This window comes from Gorilla gorilla, chromosome 4, assembly GCF_029281585.2.
Source record: "Gorilla gorilla gorilla isolate KB3781 chromosome 4, NHGRI_mGorGor1-v2.1_pri, whole genome shotgun sequence".
In the NCBI taxonomy this organism is placed as follows: Eukaryota; Metazoa; Chordata; class Mammalia; order Primates; family Hominidae; genus Gorilla; species Gorilla gorilla.
The window spans coordinates 54,778,223-54,797,318 of NC_073228.2; the positions used below are offsets into that span (position 1 = coordinate 54,778,223).

At 37.3% G+C, this 19,096-nt stretch overlaps 1 protein-coding gene across 1 annotated transcript in view; it reads left to right on the forward strand.

Annotated features, from left to right (window-relative positions):
* The window catches only part of LOC101139671 (uncharacterized), a 56,571-nt gene that overhangs the window by 4,484 nt on the left and 32,991 nt on the right, over positions 1-19,096 (forward strand). Inside the window, exons 2-3 of the mRNA XM_055388414.2 lie at positions 5,708-5,791; positions 8,560-8,621. The gene's annotated coding sequence lies outside the window, so the exon portion shown is untranslated. The remainder of the gene's footprint in view (positions 1-5,707; positions 5,792-8,559; positions 8,622-19,096) is intronic.

Here is a 19,096-nt window from a genome sequence, read left to right on the forward strand (position 1 = left end):
CTTGGAGTTCATTAAGTTATGTGACGTGTTTCTCTTTTGCCTCCTCATGACTGAGATACATGATGTGGCAGAGCTTGCAGTTCTTCTGGGGTTTTTTTTTTGTTTTAAAAATTAAAATTTTAGTTATTCTCAATGGATGTTATAGGGGAAGATACACTATTCTGACTACTATCAAATGTAGGAGAAATTTATATGTATTGTGTGTGTTCTATATTTAAAAATTGAATAATACTGTATAAGCGATTATGCAATAATTTTTTTCTGAATTTTCCTAAATCTGTATATAATTTTCTATCTAGCATATGAAAGATGCTTAGTAAATAAATGTTTACTTCATAAACTTAGTAAAATGTTTACTAAGCATCTTTCATATGCTAGATAGAAAATTATATATAGATTAACTTAGTCTTTTTATCCTCTGCATAGTATTCCATTATGATTATGCTGTGATTTATTCCTGTATCTTTTTTTTTTTTTAAGTCTTGCTCTTGTCACCCAGGCTGGAGTGTAATAGCGTGATTTTGGCTCACTGCAACCTCCGCCTCCTGGGTTCAAATGATTCTCATGCCTCAGCCTCCTGAGTAGCTGGGATTACAGGCGCCTGCCACCACACCCAGCTAATTTTTTTGTATTTTTAGTAGAGACTAGGTTTCACCATGTTGGCCAGGCTGGTCTCGAACTCCTGACCTCAGGTGATCCACCTGCCTCAGCCTCCCAAAGTGCTGGGATTACAGGCGTGAGCCACCGCACCCAGCCTATTCCTGTATCTTTTAAAACCATATTGCTATAGCCAAAAAGTCATTTTCAAAGGCAAGAGGAATACTAATGATGGATGGTTATCGAGTAATTGACGGTTCTGATAGCATTGTAATATGAACAACAGGTCTCTTAAGTCAAAGATTCTTTTGTTCATAATGTGTTACAGTTCCAGATGCCTTTAACTTCTTGTACAGTTAGTGGTCACTTAATGTTGTCTTTAGGTTCTTGGAAACTGCAACTTTAAGTGAAAGGGTATAGAACAAAACTAATTTTACCATAGGCAAACAAGAGTTAAGTTCCTACAGCATATTTCTAGTCACAGAAATATCACCGAACTTCTAAATAAAGACCCCAAGCACTTCTAATATTAAGCTTTGAAATAAATGTGAACTATAAAGAGATCTAAGAAAGACTGATAAAAACAAGATAATTATTTACCCAGTTTTTTGTGAATTAGTGAGTGACAGCAGCAGTCATAGTGGTGATGGGTTAAATCAAGGGATAAATTTGCAAAATGAAAATTATAAGGAACACCTCCTACCACCTTGCAGTTCAAAAACTAACAATAACAAATATGGGAGGCTCATTGAGTACTTTCTCAGCATATCATTTATTATCATGCATTTGTATGATCATTGCATGCTTCTTATTTTATGGTAATTTGTATTCATTTCCAACCCGCTTATTCCAGTTCAGGTTAGTGGCTGGCCAGAGCCTATCCCTGCAGCTCAGGGTACAAGACAGGAACCAACCCTGGACAAGACTCCATCCCACTGAAGGGCGCACTCACACGTATATCCACACTCACTCATACTGGGACAATTTATTATTTTTTTCATTTTTTTTTGTTTTTTTACATCACAGCATTGTTACGTGAATTGTTTACAATACAAACAAAAAGGGCATATATGCTATATATGAATACAGCTCAGTGCAAAATAGTGACTTCTTCTCTTTAAAAGGCCATGATTCCTATTGCTAGTAAACCAAAGAGACCGCAGGTTGGTCTTTATCTTCTCAGTGTTGCCTAGAAGTGATCTGTAAATGCATCTTCCTCCTGCTACTTACCATAAAATGTATAAAGGGAGCTAAAGGAAAGCTTCCTTGCTGGTTCCTACCATGTGAAACATGCTATATTCTATTTTAGCAGGGCCAATATGTGGCAAATACCTAAATTTAAGTGTTATTACAAAAATGAAGCAATAATGAGATTCTGGCTAAAGGGGCCACTAAATAAGAATAATATATATTTAAAGGATTGTGTAAAAAAGTAGTTCTAGGTGCACTGTAAGCATATAGGGTTTTTTCCCATGTGTATTTTTAAAGAATGGAAGGGTCAAAAAATAGGGTCGCCTGTGTTAGACTGATTTACCTTATTGTATATGCTGCATGAGATGGAACTTTTGCATTATAGTTATCATAGAGAAGCATAGTTTGCCTCGTATTATGGCAATTTATCTTCAATCAAAACCTTCCAGAGTCATTTCATTTTGGAATGTCCTGTAAACATTCAAACTGCCAGAATATGACTGTAAAACAGCTAAGTGTTCTCTTGCATTAAATTGAAGATACCTGTTTAATTTTTTAAAAAGGAAAAGAAAATGTAGGAAAGGTACTTAGAGCTGTTACTTTCTAAGTATACAACACCCTACAATTCAAGGCATCTTAATCTCCATCACGATCAACAACAAAGTCACTTTTGTCACGCTGTTAAATCCATCATAATGGCTGATGCAGATTGGTCAAAGGGATCCAACAAACATTGATGTCCATAATGGCATATTGGCAACTAATATGTAACTCTTGGTCAGTAGAGAGTTTAAAAGACCTTCCCTTTCTTCTTGATCTTTGCCAAGGTTCTTGAAGAGTTCTGATGTTCTAAAATACGTTGTTGAGCTTCCCAGTTTGCTTACTCATCCTCAAACTGACAACAGTTTTTCTCTTAATTCTTTTTGCTGTGCTTCCAAATTGTTTTTTATTTGCATTAAGTGAACATAATGTTCATTTATCATTTGCATCATTTCATGTTTTTCATTTGCATCATTTCATGGCACCGTTGGAGCTCAACTTCAGAGTCCCTCAGGTTTTGAACTACTTACTCACCTTCATGTCAAATACCTGCTCTGTCTTGATCTCCATCTTCTTCATCTTATCTACTTGCTCCCTTTTTTCTTCTTCCATTTGTGCCAGAGGAAGACTCTTAGTAAGCTGCCATTTATTTTGTTATTGAAATTGTGCCCTAAAGAGTTAAAGAAACCAATGACTATATTCTTGGGCTTACAGGATAGAGGCTAAGAAAAAAAGCAACTTAGTAAAAAGCTGAAACTAAAACTGTTCCCCAAAGAGTAAGAAACCGATAACCAGGAGAACTCCTTGAGTTTGCAGAATAGCAGATGAAAGGAAAAAAAAACACCAAAAAGCTGGCCTGTGTGGTGGCTCTCGCCTGTGTAATCCCAGCACTTTGGGAGGCCAAGGTAGGAGGATTGCCTAAGGCCAGGAGTTCAAGACCAGCCTGGGCAACATAACTAGACCTTGTGTTTCTGTGTTTTTCTCTTTTTTTAAGCCGGTTTTGGTAACCTGTGCCTGTAGTCAGGAGGCTGAGGCTGGAGGATCCCTTGAACCTAGGAGTTTGGGACTGCAGTGAGCTGTGATCACACCACTGCACTCCAGCCTGGGTGATAGAGTGAGACCCTGTGTCTTTTTTAGAAAACAAAATAAAATAAATAACAACTTGCTGAAATGCTAACCCTCTCTCCACTGTGAGATTTTAAAAACTGGCTGAATTGGCTAGAACCAATAGGGCTGAGTAGAGTTTACGCAGAACGAGCTTGCTAATTCCCACTGTGTGTTTCATACTGACTCCCCCCAGTTGGCACATGTGATCCACGAAGTAACATGAAGAAATAACTGTGCATGCCCAAGGGCTTTCCAATCCTCTCCTTCTACCAGTCATCTGCCAATCCCAGAATCCACCCTATAAGGCTTTTTTAATAAAATTATTGCCTTAAAACAAGCACAGGGAGACAGACTTGAGCTGGACTCCCATCTCCTTTTTGGTTGGCTTATAATGAAAACCTTTGCTTTTCTCAAAAACCCAACATCATAGTATTGGCTTCTATCTCATCAGGCAGCAAGCCTCCTTTGCTTGGTAACGTTATCAACTCCATTATGTCACAGCTGCCGGTTTTCTGCTTCTGTAGTTCTTCATCATTAGTAACATCTTTCAAGTTCTGCATGTGTGTTCTTATCAATATATTTCTTAGAATGATGAAATCACGTTGTTGGTCAGTGTTTTTTATTCTATGGGAAGGACCTGGATACTCTGGAGAATACAAATCTGTGAGGAATAATAAGTTGATTAATGTTGACTGGCCCAATCCAGAATTCACCTATAAGTATGAATTCAAACCCTCTCTTCACCAATTTTTTGTATACTTGATTTGGGAGACTGGCAGATCTTACATAGCCTTTGAGGTTCTTCTGTTGCTGTGGTGCAGACATTGATGTTCCTCTCCTCACAGCAACAGATACCACACTATAGTGGGACAATTTAGACACTCCTGTTAACCTAACGTGTATGTCTTTGGGATGTGGGAGGAAACCGGAGTACCTGGAGAAAATTCATGCAGACATGGAAAGAATATGCAGACTCCACACAGATAGTGGCCCCAGCTGGGAATCCATTTTTTTCCCCATTAACATTATAATAAAATGATATTGAATGAAACATTATTCAGGGACCTCTGCTGTACTGATTTGGGTGGAAAAAAAACAAAAACCTTATCACAGCACTTCCTCTGCTGTAAGTGAACAGGACAATTTTTTGAAAAGTGATCATGATAAGAAAGATTCTGTGATTCAGTGTTAGTCATAATCTAGTGATTTGCCTACCCCTCTCCCTGCCTTCTACTTTTTGAATGTGAACTTTTTTGAAAAAACAAAAATGAGTTTTTGTTTTTTTTCCTTTCCCTTTAGCTTATTTCTCTATTCTGATTTGGAGGATTTTCTTTATTATTATTATTTTTTTTTTCAAAGAGATGGTGTCTTGCTATGTTGCCCAGGCTGGACTCATGCTCCTGGGCTCACGCTTGCCTCAGCCTCTGGAGTAGCTGGGACTACAGGCACATGCCACCATGCCCAGTGATTTTTCTATTAAATCTCTCACATGTCTGTTGTTTGATTATAAGACAGTTGATCTATACACTTCAGTGATTCTGCAAGTCAATATGTTTTTCTCTTTAGAGAACAATATGTGTATATATTTTCCTTGTTATTAGTGCAGACTGCCACCAATATATTTGAGGCATAAAAGGAAGCGAGGACAAATAATGTTACCAGAACATCTTTGTTGATTTAGTTATCTAAACCTTTTAAAGAAAATGGGCAGTATTTCTTACTGTGTTGATAAAATTCAGAGATATTTAGTGAATTTTACCAACCGTATATGATTAAACCATATATGTTTGCATTACCACAAATTGTAAAATTTTGCTATTGAATGCATTTGGGGAAACATACAGGAACGAACTTGAACTAGTTTACCTTCTGCATTGTAGGGGAGTTAGGAAAGTAAAGAGGAAGAAATTACTTTTCTGTGTTAGTCAACATTTAGATCATGGCAGGTGCCTGTAATCCCGGCACTTTGGGAGGCCAAGGATCACGAGGTCAGGAGTTCAAGACCAGCCTGGCCAACATAGTGAAACCCCGTTTGTACTGAAAAATACAAAAATACAAAAACTTAGCCAGGCATGGTGGCGGGCACCTGTAATTTCAGCTACTTGGGAGACTGAGGCAGGAGAATCGCTTGCACCCAGGAGGCCGAGGTTTCAGTGAGCCAAGATCGTGCCATTGCACTCCAGCCCAGGCAACAGTGTGAGACTCCGTCTCAAAAAAAAAAAAGAAAAAGAAAAAAAAGAAGATGTTCCTAACATGAGTGTCTCTGTTTCAGATGGGTCATCTTACTCTGGAAGACTATCAGATCTGGAGTGTGAAAAATGTTCTTGCCAATGAGTTTTTGAACCTCCTTTTCCAGGTATGTTTAAGGTAAATGACAGCAACAGAGGGTAGTAGTACCAGTACTTCTACATCTTTTCCATCATATAGTAGCCAGAGTTGTTGTATCTAGGCTGCAAAACCATATATTAAAAAAAAAAAAAAGAACTACATTACCCGTCTGAAAGATGGGTGCTTGCTGAAGTTTGTCAAAATCGTGACGTGGGAAATAGGAAAGTGGGATGTAGATTATTATAACTCATTATAGAGCAGTACATAGACATATAGAGAATAAGTTGCAAAAGCCATCATAATTTGCTAGGTTCTTCATTATGGTCTTTTTAAAAGGGCTTCCTTGTAATAAGACTGACTAGGAGAATTTTTTTAAAAGAAAATAAATAAATAAAAGGCCTTCCTAATAAGTAAGGCAGTATGACCAGAAAGATGAATCATAAGGAGGTAGCTATACATTTTTCTTTTCTTTTATTATTATTATTATCATTATTTTTAATTTTGAGACAGCATCTCACTCTGTCATGCAGACTGGAGTGCTGTGGTGCAAGCATGGCTCACTGCAGCCTTGACTGCGCAGACTCAGGTCATTCTCCTTCCTCAGCCTCCCAAGTAGCTGGGACTACAGGCATGTGCCACCACGCCTGGCTAATTTTGTATTTTTTGTAGAGACAGGCCTTGCTATGTTGCCCAGGCTGGTATTAAACTCCTAGGCTCAAGTAGTTCTTCTGTCTCAGCCTCCCAAAGTGCTGCAATTACAAGAGTGAACCACCACGCCCAGCCCAAGTTTTTCAAAGTATACACTCTCTCTGGTTAAGAGATCATTGAAGGTATGAGGCTGTTTCCTAATTTTTATTCTTTAGAAGGTCCAAAAAAGATTAAGTGGGAAGGAAAGAAGGAAAGCTACCAGAAGTGAACACTAAGTCACAGAGCTTGCCAAATTTTAACTATTGTCCTGGTTAAACTAATTCCCTCGCTCTGATTTTTAAAGAGAATTTATATTTTCCCATTTTTATAGTTATTCACAAATATTTAACTTGATTTAATAGTGGTTATTTTAGTTTCTTCTTACTTTATTTTCCTTTCACCACTGTGAAGGTCAGAGTGGTTGAGTATGTTTATACGTATCATGATCTACCATTTTAAACAAAGAATAACTTGTCTGCAACACATCTATGTTGGAATAAATGGAAATTGGTCTCTTCTGAGAGTTAATGACTAAGTTTTATGTATTTAAAACATATATAATCTGATAGGCCTGTAAATCAATTATTTGCTTTATTACAAGTTATAATTTTCAGCATAGATTCAAGTTGATGGCTTTATAAAATATATATGAAAATAATATAGATCACCACTATAAACACAACAGAATTGCTTGGTAACATGAAAATGGGTCAACTATTTTTTATTTATTTATTTATTTAGTTAGTTAGTTAGTTAGTTAGTTAGTTAGTTAGTTAGTTAGAGACAGAGTCTTGCTCTGTCGCCCAGGCTGGAGTGCAGTGGTGGGATCTGGGCTCATTGCAACCTCTATCTCTCAGGTTCAAGCGATTCTCCTGCCTCAACCTCCCGAGTAGCTGGGATTACAGGCGTGTGCCACCACCCCCAGCTGATTTTTGTATTTTTAGTAGAGACGAGGTTTCACCATGTTGGCCAGGCTGGTCTCAAACTCCTGACCTCAAGTGATCTGCCCGCCTCAGCCTCCCAAAGTGCTAGGATTATAGATATGAGCCACCAAGCCTAGCCTGGTCAACTATTTTTATCTCATTTAAAATAATATCTTCAGTAGTGGGTTCTGTAGGCTTTTTTTTTTTAATTAAACTATTGTTACTTTTTAAAATAACAATCACATGTTCAGTGTACGAACTTTTTGTATGAACAGTACGTGAACACATTCAATGTATTGCTCATGTACAGTTGACAGTTCATATGCTGTTTGTACACGAACATATTCAGTGTACTCTTTATCTCATATTCAGTGTATGAACATTTTGGTCACTTAAGTTTGTGTCTGAGTCATCTTGTAGCTTTCACAGAGTATAGCATTTTGACTTTTGGTATTGCCTTTCCTATTTTGTCATTCTTACTAAGGACTTGGAGTGGCACTATTTTTGTGACTCTAACTTACGAATAAACATATACTTTATATTTGCTTATGTATGTTTCCAACATTTTATACTGAAAAGCTGAAAGTTTTTTTCAGGAAACACCCAATAATCTACTCAACACCTAAATTTTATTACATTTTACTGTATGTGCTTTGTCACGTATTCAGTTATGCTCATATGTACAATTAATATATGCAATTAATATATGAATAAGCAGACAGTTATGCTAAATAGTTTTTATTTTCCATCTGTGTTTTAAAATTGATAGAGTTAATTTGTTAGGTTAATGATACAATATTGAACTATGCTTTTATTTGCCAAGGTCTCATACATGGCTTAGTGTTTTGGTTATTTAAAATCTAGCATATGCAAGTGTCAGAAGAATTATTCTGAAATCTGTTCCTGAGGTAATATCTTCCCCTTTCCCATTTTCTTCCTTCCCTTTCTCTTCCCTTCTTATCTAGAGATTTGAAAGTTAGCTTCCATTGGAATGCCTTGTTTAAAAAAAGGAAACAAAACCCCAAAACCACAAGGCTAAAGTTAAAATTTGCTCAAGTGAATAATTGATAATTCATGAGTTGAAAACTGTGGCTAATTCAGATTCCAATTTAGGAAATGGGTCTTATGCGGAGAATGTGAAATAGTATGCAGTTAATAAACTTTGATTTACCATTTTTTTCCCTAGGTGTGTCACATAGTTCTGGGGTTAAGACCAGCTATTCCAGAAGAAGAAGGACAAATTATTAGGTAAATTTGTAGTTTCAATTATATAGTTGAAGTTTCACATACTTGAAATATATTGGTTACTGAGGAACAGCATGTCCTATTTTAATGTAATCATTAACTATTTCTCAAAAATAGTTACATATTGAAATATTTCTGTTAAAGTACCTTCCTAGATAAGGGAAGGTCCTATAGATTAATTAAGAAGGCAAATTCTATTTAACATTAAAATTGCACTGAATACTAAATTTCATTTTTTGAAATGAGATAAAAGGTAGCCAGTTTTCTTTAGTACAAAAATATGTTTATTGGAAAAATTAGAAAATACAGCTAAACAAAAAGCAGCAGAGAAAGATTTTATAGATAATTTATAGGTAATTGCTGTAGACATTTTTAATATTCATATAAACATATGCCCACAGTGATATTTGTAAAATTCATATAAAAATGGGAATATTCTGAAATACCTACTTTATTCCCTGCTCCTATTTTCACTCTAGACCATATAAAATAATACTTTAGTATATTAGAATAAAGCCTTCTTTGAATATAATTTTAAATGATTGGCTAGCATTCCAGTTCATTCTCTATTATTCTTTTTTAGTATAAGCATATTGGACCAATTTTGTTAATAAAATCTCTATGTCTTGGCTTAAGGATTTACTTTAGGATAAATTACTTAAGATCAAATATCCGGATTATATTTAAAAAACAAAGGTATGGATATTTTATAGCTATAGTCCAATTTTTAATAACTTGAGTGTCTTTCATTGCTTTGTGACATTGCTATTATGCTACACATTTGTGTAGATAGTTTCAGAAATAGGACTGAATTTCTAGTAAAATTTGCTTTTAAAATAAACTCTCAATAGGTACTGTCACTTGACTTTTTCTTGAAAGTATTGTGCATACAAACTTTTCAGTAGTTTCTTCTGGCCTGGGTTTCTGGATAGATGGGAGTTTACTAAAATAGAGTTGTTTGGAATACCTGAGAATAGGATTACATATTCAGCATTTAAACAGGGCATGCCAATTAAGATTTAGATATTTAAAGTAGTAGATACATTTTCTAAGTTTTTAAAAGACAAGTTTTAAAAATGGTTATTTATTATTATTATTTTTTTTTAAGTGAAGGCAAGTTTATTAAGAAAGTGAAGGGGCTGGGTGTAGTGGCTCATGCCTGTAATCCCAGCACTTTGGGAAGCCAAGGCAGGTGGAATGTTTGAGCTCAGGAGTTCGAGACCAGCCTGGGCAACATGGTGAGGCCCTGTCTTTACAAAAAATACAAAAATTATCAAGGCTTGGTGGTACATGCCTGTGGTCCCAGCTACTTGGGAGGCTGAGGTGGGAGGACTGCTTGAGCCCAGGAGGTCAAGGCTGCAGTGAGCCAAGATTATGCCATTGCATTCCAGCCTGGGTGACAATGTGAGACTCTGTCTCAAGAAAAAAGAAAAGAAAAGAAAAGAAAGGAATAAATGGGTGGCCACTCCATATGCAAAACAGCATGGTTATTTCTTAAAGAAGATTAAGCAAAATCTAGTTTTTTAAATGTTGCTTTCATAAAACTCTAGTCTCATGTAGTTTTTGTTTGTTGGTTTTATTTTCTGTCTTCGTTTTTTTTTGAGACGGGGTCTCACTGTATTGCCCAGGCTGGTCTTGAACTCTCCTGAGTTCGAGAGATCCTTCCACTCCAGCCTCTTGAGTAGGTGCGATTACAGGTGTACACCAATGTACCCAACTTTCATGTAGTTTTTAAAATATTCATACTCAGAATTCTCAGTCTTGATATTCTTGAGTGTTTTCTTGATTGTCTCTAGTTTTTAGCTACTAAAAGATTTTAAAATATATTAACATGTAGGATTTTAAAATAATTGACATGTAGAAACCAGATATTGTAAGGACATACATAAAGGCTTTTATGTGTCTATAGTGACTTTTTTTCTTACAATATTACAATCTAATTTATTATAGTAATATATTCTGAGGTAAATATCACTTAGCATAGGTAGAAAGAATGCTATGTAGCCTATATTTATATTTATTGGCTTATTTTACAACTACTCATAGCATCCCTATTTCAAAAAATAAGGTTGATATAATCATATTTTCATAGAAAGTTATTCTCTGCAAAATACGTATAGTTACATTATCTCATCTGGTTCTTAGAATAACTGCATGAAATTAGTGTCTCTCATTTTGTAAAAGTGGAAACCAAGATTTATAGAAGTTGAGGACCTGAAATTACATGGGACTGGCAGAATCAAGTTTAGGACCTCTTTCATTAAAAGTACCAATAATTTGCCTTTTGTATTTTGTATTTTTTAATAAGTCTAGATTTAAAATTGTTGGTTCCAAATCGGTTCATTTCATCTGTGGGTTTTTAAAAAAATTTGTTTATTCATTTTCAGTTTTATTTTATTTTGCCTCTACTATTACTTATAAAAATTCATTTGACTGTGATAATTTTTAAAGGATGATTCAGGTTGGTTCATATGCAATGAGGTGAAACAAATATTTGTCTCTAACTTACAGTCAGTACATTGTTAAAAAAAATAACTATCATGATTTCTGGAATGGCCGAGTGAAGATCTCAGCCAACCCTTTCCCCAGAAGCACTTAAAAAACTGAACAAAACTGTCAAACAACCATTTCAGGACTCTGGAAACTGACCAAATATATACAAGAAATTGAGAAGCATTTATTCAAGAACTACTAATCCTTGGTGAGAACAATGGAAGTGTGTGGTAATTTAACCAGGAGCAGCTTTCGTTTCCTCCCATCCAGCAAGTCTGCATGGGCTGTCAGTCTGATTCATGATTTGAAGGAGAGCAGGAATAAATGCCTGTCCAAGGATAATAAAATAAATACATACCCTCATGGTGGTAAACAATGAGGGAAAACTGACATCACCAGCTTGGGGATAAAATACTGGTTAGGGGAAGCAGCAGACTAACAACAGACCAGTCAAATTTTTAACAGGGAACAGGATCACCATAGTGAGCCTTAGCAAGCTTTCTCATGTCCCCAGTGATCTGTAGACTGCTTGTACAAGGCTATACACAAACTCAGGAGAAACCAAAGTGGGCTTGAGCACTTTATTCCTCCCTAGTTGAAGACGAAGCCTTGCATGTGCAGAAAGTAAAAGCCAGGGTAGGCTTGTAACCTGCCCAAACTTTAAATGCATTCCCCAAACCATGTACAGATCCATCAGGAAAAGGGTGTGAATGTTACTGGCTAAACACAGCCAGTAAACTGCTGTGAGCACAACCTCTCAGCAGTCATTGGCTGACCAGTAAGTTAGGCTAACCCCAAGAAAGCCAAGCTTAAAAATAAAAACAGAGATAATTAAAAAGAAAACAAGAAGAAGCTGAGCAGCTTCACACTGCAAGATACTGTACGGGAAGATAAACTCTACAGAATTGTTCCAGGAAGTCGTAAAACAAAACAAAACAAAACACACAGGGGTTCAGAATCCAGAGTTGCTAATATAAAGTATCAAATGTGTTCAGTTTTCAACAAGAAAAAATTGTGAGACATGGAATAAAACAGGAAAGTGTGACCCATATACGAGGAAAAAACAAAGAATAGTAGAAACTGTCTCAGAGGTGGCAGCAGATGTTCTCCTTAGCACACAGAGACTTCAATACAACTATTGTAAATGTTTTCAAAGAGCTAAACGAAGCTGTATTTAAAGAATTAGAGGAATGTATGATCTCACTGACTTGTCCAAATAGAAAATAGCAATAAAGAGATAAAAATTTAACACAGAATCAAATAGAAATTCTAGCAGATTTGACAGAGAAATATTCAGCAAAGCAGAATATGGATCAATAGAGATTATTTCATCAGAAAGAGAGAAAGAAGACCAAATAAATGAACAGAGTTTCACAGAAGTTGGAACACGATCAAGTTTACCAAAATATGCATAATGAAAGTCTCAGAAGGAAAGAAAGAAGCAGAAAAAAGTTTGACAAGATATTTTCTGAAAGTTCTAAAATTTCTCGAAAATTATTAATCTTAGAAGCTTAATGAACTCCAACTAGGTTGAACACAAAAAGAATCACACCTAGACATATCATTGTCAAAGTGTTGAAAACTAAAGACAAAGGAAGAAGTTGAAAGCCACAAGAGCAGAAAGACTCATCATGTAGAAGGGAACCACAATGTGATAAACAGCTGACTTTTTGAAACAATAGAGCTCAGTGTGCAGTGGTATGAGAAAGTGATATAAGGAAAAAAAACAAGAAAGAAAAAACTGTCAATCCAGAATTCTTTATCTAGCACAACTGTAATTCAGAAATAAAGGTGAATTACTACCTGACTTCAAAATACACTACAAAGCTATAGTAACCAAAACAGCATGGCACTGACATAAGAACAGACAAATAGACCAATGGAACAGAACAGAGAACCCAGAAATAAATCCAAGCCAGGCGTAGTGGCTCATGACTGTAATCCTAGTGCTTTGGGAGGCTGAGACAGGTGGATCATGATGTCAGGAGGTTGAGACCATCCTGGCTAACATGGTGAAACCCCGTCTCTACTAAAAATACAAAACAATTATCCAGGTGTGGTAGCACATGCCTGTAGTCCCAGCTACTCAGGAGGCTGAGGCAGGAGAATCGCTTGAACTGGGAAGGTGGAAGTTGCAATGAGCCAAGATCAGGCCACTGCACTCCAGCCTGGGCAACAGATTGAGACTCTGTCTCAAAAACAACAACAAAAACAAACAAACAAAACCCCCCACATTTACAACCAACTCTTTTTTAACAAAGATGCCAAGAGCATACATTAGAGAAAGGACAATCTCTTCAATAAATGGTGCTGGAAAAATTGGATATCCACGTGCAGAAGAATGAAACCAGTTCCCAATTTCTTACAATACACTAAAATCAAATCAAAATGGATTAAAGAGGCTAGGCGAGGTGGCTCATGCCTGTAATCCCAGCTACTCAGGAGGCTGAGGTGGGAAAACTGCTTGAAACCGGGAGGTGGAGGTTGCAGTGAGCCGAGATTGCCCCACTGCACTCCAGCCTGGGCTACAGAGGGAGACTCCACCTCAAAAAAATAGAAAAGAAAATGGATTCAAAGACTTAAATCTAAGACCTAAACTACTAGACGAAATTTGGGAAATGCTGTAGGACATTTGTCTGAGTGGTATGACACTGTATAATACCTCAAAAGCACAGTCAGCCAAAGCAAAAATGGACAAACAGGATTTCATCAAGTTAAAAAGCTTTACAGCAAAGGAACAGTCAACAGAGTGAAGAGACAACCAACAGAATAGGAGAAAATATTTGCAAACTATCCATTCATCAAGGTTTTAATAACCAGAATGTATAAAGGCCTCAACTCAATAACAAAAAACCAAATAACCCAATTTAAAAATGGGCAAATGATCTGAATAGACATTGCTCAAAAAAAGACATACAAATGGCCAGCAGATATATGAAAAAATGCTCAACATCACTAATCATAATTGAAATATCAAAACCACAATGAAATATTATCTCCCAGTTAAAATGGCTATTATAAAAAAGACAGAATGACAGATTCTGATGAGGATGTGAAGAAAGAGAAGTGCTAGTACACCATTGAAGGGAATGTAAATTAATACAGTCAATATGGAAAACAGTGTGGAGGTGCCCCAATAAGCTAAAAATAGATCCACCATATTATCCAGCGATCCCACTGCTGGGTATATATTCAGAAGAAAGGAAATCAGTAAAGCAAAGAGCTATCTACACCCCTGTGTTTATTGCAGCACTACTTACAATAGCCAAGATACAGAATCAACTTAAGTGTCCATCAGTTGATGAATGGATAAAGAAAAAAATATATATATATACACACACACACGCAATAAAATGTTATTCAGCCATAAAATGAATGAAATCCTGTCATCTGCAGCAACATGGATAAAACCGGAGGTCATTACGTTAAGTGAAATAGGCCAAGCATAGAAAGACAAATATCATGTGTTGTCACTTTTAAGTGGGAGCTAAAAAAGTTGATCTCGTGGAATTAGACAGTATCATGATGGTTATCAGAGGCTGGCAAGGGCAGGAGGGATAATATTGAAGAGAGGTTAGTTAATGACTGTAAAAATACAGTTGGATAGAATGAATGACTTCTAGTGTTTAATAGCACAGTAGGGTAACTATAGTTAAAAATAATTTATTGTATATTTCAAATTAGCTAGAAGATTCGGAATATTCCCAACACAAAAAAATGATAAATATTTGAGGTGGTGAATATCCTAATTACCATATTTGATCATTACGCATTGTATGCATATATCAGAATATCACATGTACCCCAAAAATATATACTATTATATATAATTTTTTAATAGAAACATTTTTAAAGCTTTTTAAAAAAAACATTAAGAAAAAAAGAAGGTGAACTAAAGACATTCCTATATGAACACTGAAAATTTGTTACCAGGAAATCTGTCTTTAAATACTGAAGGAAGTTCTTCAAGCTGAAAATAAGTGACACCAGACGGTTATTAACATCCACCTGAAGAAATAAAGAGGCTGTCTTCCTTGGCGCTGCCTATGGAGGTGGCAGCCATCTCCTACTCGGCATCATAGCTGCCCTCAGACCCCTTGTGAAGTCCAAGATCATCAAAAAGAGAACCAAGAAGTTCATCCAGCACCAGTTACACTGATATGTCAAAACTAAGTGTAACTGACAGAAACCCAGAGGTATTGACAACAGAGTTTGTAGAAGGTTCAGCAACAAAAAGCAAACCACATGCGGCCCAGTGGCTCCCAGAATTTCCTGGTCCGCAATGTCAAGGAGCTGGAAGTGCTGCTGACGTGCAACAAGTGTGCTGAGATTGCCCACAGTGTTTCCTCCAAGAACTGCAAAGACATTGTGGAAAGAGCAGCCCAGCTGGCCATCAGAGTCACCAATCCCAATGCCAGCCTGTGAAGAAAATGAATAGACAGCTCATATGCATGTTTTATGTTTAAATCAAACCATAAAAACTGCCAAAAAAAAAAAAAAAGAGCACCAATAGTAGAAATTACATACGTAATAATAAAAGACAGTATAAATATACTATTCTGTTTATTTTATTTTTTACTGGTTTAAAAGACATTTTTACATGACAATAATTATAAAACCATGTTGTTCCCATTACATATAATGATCTTATATGAGTGACAACAATAGCACGAAGGTGAGAGTAGAAGGGGAGCTATATTTGAGCAAACTTTCTATGTTTTAGTTTCTACACTTTTTTAGTTTCTATACTTTACTGGAATAAATTAATATCAATCAAACATAGTAGACTATGTTGGCTGGGTGCCATGGCTCATGCCTGTAATCCCAGCTCTTTGGGAGGCCAAGGCAGGCGGATCTCTTGAAGCCAGGAGTTCGAGACCAGCCTGGCCAACATGGCAAAACCTCGTCTCTACTCAAAGTACAAAAATTAACCTGGCGTGGTGGTGTGTGCCTGTAACCCTATCTATTCATGAGGCTGAGGTGGGAGAATCACTTGAACCCAGGAGGCAGAGGTTGCAGTAAGCTGAGATGGCACGCCTGCTCTCCAACCTGGGCGACAGAGCAAGATGACATCTCAAAAACATAAAATAGACAATAAAGTAGACTATGTTAAGATCCATATTGTAAACCCTACAACAATCTCTAAGAAGATTCAAAAAGAAACCTCCTTGCTACCTGCCAAATCTCTGTAGAGCCAGCCATGTTCACACATGAAACAGGACAGTGACAATAGCACCAGGAATAGCTACTCCTGGTCAGATGCCCTCATGAGCTCAACTCTGTGGGATGGGGACACTGGGCCCTGCTTAGGGGAAAGGAAGGGGGTTTGTAGAGGAAGCCCAGCCAGCCAAGCAACCAGAGATGGGAAAAACCTATTGGGAAGAACTTGCTTGCTCTAGCTGGGCTTTGCAAAGAACAGGAAAATATGAGTCTGCAGACAGAAATGGTCTAGAATGGCTGAATGTGTCATGTAGAAATTTTATGTTATGATTAATACACTCGTGCCATTTCTTGGAACCACTTGCTTGTTTAATTCTAGTCTATCAAGTGATAATTTTGTTGATATTTAGAGGCTCCTCAGTTAATTTCTGTGGGATTTTTGGTTATATTTAATAAGGAAAATAATATGAAATGTCTAAGAAAAAAAGAAACAAAGTCAATTATTCCTGAGAATGTTTAAATTTATTGAAGTACACTTGTTAATTGTTAGTATAGAACCTACATTTCATGATAGAAAACCTTGGACTTGCCAGTTCTAGCTGCTGGAATGAGGTGTTTGTCCAGTACATCCAGAACGTCGCCACAGATTAACTTTAGCTCAGTCTCAACCTGAAAAAATAAAAATAAATTAAAAAAAAATCAGATCGTTGAATTCTAGAAATTCTGTAAATTATTACACATTCTGTCTACCTCTGTTTTTGTGGAAGAGAGCTTAGTGTTACAGAGAATTCATTTCCCTCTCCAAACTCCCTTCCTCCCTTTTGACACAAAAGCAGAGAAAAGCTGCCTGTCAGTTATCAAAAGTATCTTTTCCTTCCTGCCTGCAATTAAGTGCTACAGACACACCACCCCCCACCCCAATACCCCCTCACAGTCCAACTGCAGAAGCACCAGTGACTGAAACTAAACACTGATGCTTCTTGGTAAATGCTGGTCAATTACATGAATCTTTCACAAAGTAGCAACTATTGTGTCCATTTACTGGGGAAAACAGAAGCTAAGACATTTGCTCAAAGGTCATCCCCTTAAAAGAACGTAATAAGCAGAGCTAGGATTTGAAACCAGGCAGGGTGCAAGGGACAGAACAAAATTCAAACCCAGGCAGTTTGCCTTCAGTACTTACATTCCTCACAAGGTTCAACAGGCAATCCCTTTAGTGAAAGAGACCAAAAGCTAGTTAAGATACCAAAAATCTGTGGACCAAAGTAACAATTGCCACTCATTTATATTCATTTATAATGCTAAAAATGTGCACCACCTCTAAAGGCACATACCCAGTTTACTTTTTTTTTTTTTTTTTGAGAGGGAGTCTGGCTTTGTCACCCAGGCTGGAGTGCAGTGGCGTTATGTCAGCTCACTGCAACCTCCACCTCCCGGGTTCATGTTATTCTCCTGCCTCAGCCTCCGGAGGAGCTGGGACCACAGGCGCCTGTCACCACGCCCAGCTAATTTTTTGTATTTTTAGTAGAGATGGGGTTTCACTGTGTTAGCCAGGATGGTCTCGATCTCCTGACCTCGTGATCCGCCTGCCTCGGCCTCCCAAAGTGCTGGGATTACAGGCATGAGCCACCACGCCAGGCCTATTTTTTGTTTTTTAGACAGTCTTCCCCTGTCACCCAGGCTGAAGTGCAGTGGCCCTATCTCAGCTCACTGCAGCCTCTGCCTTCCAGGTTCAAGCAGTTCTCATGCCTCAGGCCCCTGAGTAGCTGGGATTACAGGGGTGCGCCACTGTCTCGGGTTAATTTTTGTATTTTTAGTAGAGATGGGGTTTCACCATGTTGGCTAGGCTGGTCTTGAATTCCTGGCCTCAAGAGGTCCACCTACCTCGGCCTCCCAAACTTCTGGATTATAGGTGTGGGCCATACGTGGCCCAACTCTACTATTTCAATGCAGTTCCTGTACCCTAGGTCATCACTGACTTCCCAGTTGCTGAATCCAGTTGTCTTTACTGAGTTGGTCCTTAATTTAACTTTCTTTTGCATTGAAGCTACTGACTGACCACAGCATTTTGAAACTCTGTTCCTCTTATTACTGTGATTCTACTTTCCTTATTTTTCATCTTATCTCTTAAGTCTGTGGCTTCTCAGACTTCCTCACAATTGATTGCTTATTTTAAAAATTCAAAAATTTAAACCTCCCGAGCAGTTCAAAAACAATATACCTTTGAAATTTTTTAAACTTTTCAGAGTTGCAAGAATAGTTCAGTGATCACCAGGTGTTACCATTTTGCCATATTTTCTTTGTCTGTGTGTCCCTCCCTTTCTACCTGCCCCCACATATATGTGTATATATGAATATTGACATTTTTTAACATTAATAAATTTTCTTCCTGTACAATTTGAGAGTTAACTGCAGATTTCATAGCACTTCACCCCTAATTTCTTCTATACATCTCCTAAGAATAAGGGCTTTTTTTTTTTTTTTTTTTTTTTTTGAGAAGGAGTCTCACTCTGTCACCCAGGCTGGAGTGCAGTGGTGCAATCTTGGCTGACTGCAACCCCCACCTCCTGGGTTCAAGCGATTCTCCTGCCTCACCCCCCAAGTAGCTGGGATTACAGGTGCCTGCTACCATGCCTGCCTAATTTTTGTAATTATAGTAGAGATGGGGTTTTGCCCTGTTGGGCAGTCTGGTCTCAAACTCCTGACCTAACTAAGGTGATCCGCCCTCCTTGGCCTCTCAAAGTGTTGGGATTACAGACGTGAGAGTCCATTCTCAGCCTCTTTTTCCTTTTGTAATTAACAAGTGATGTATGGCATGATAGAAA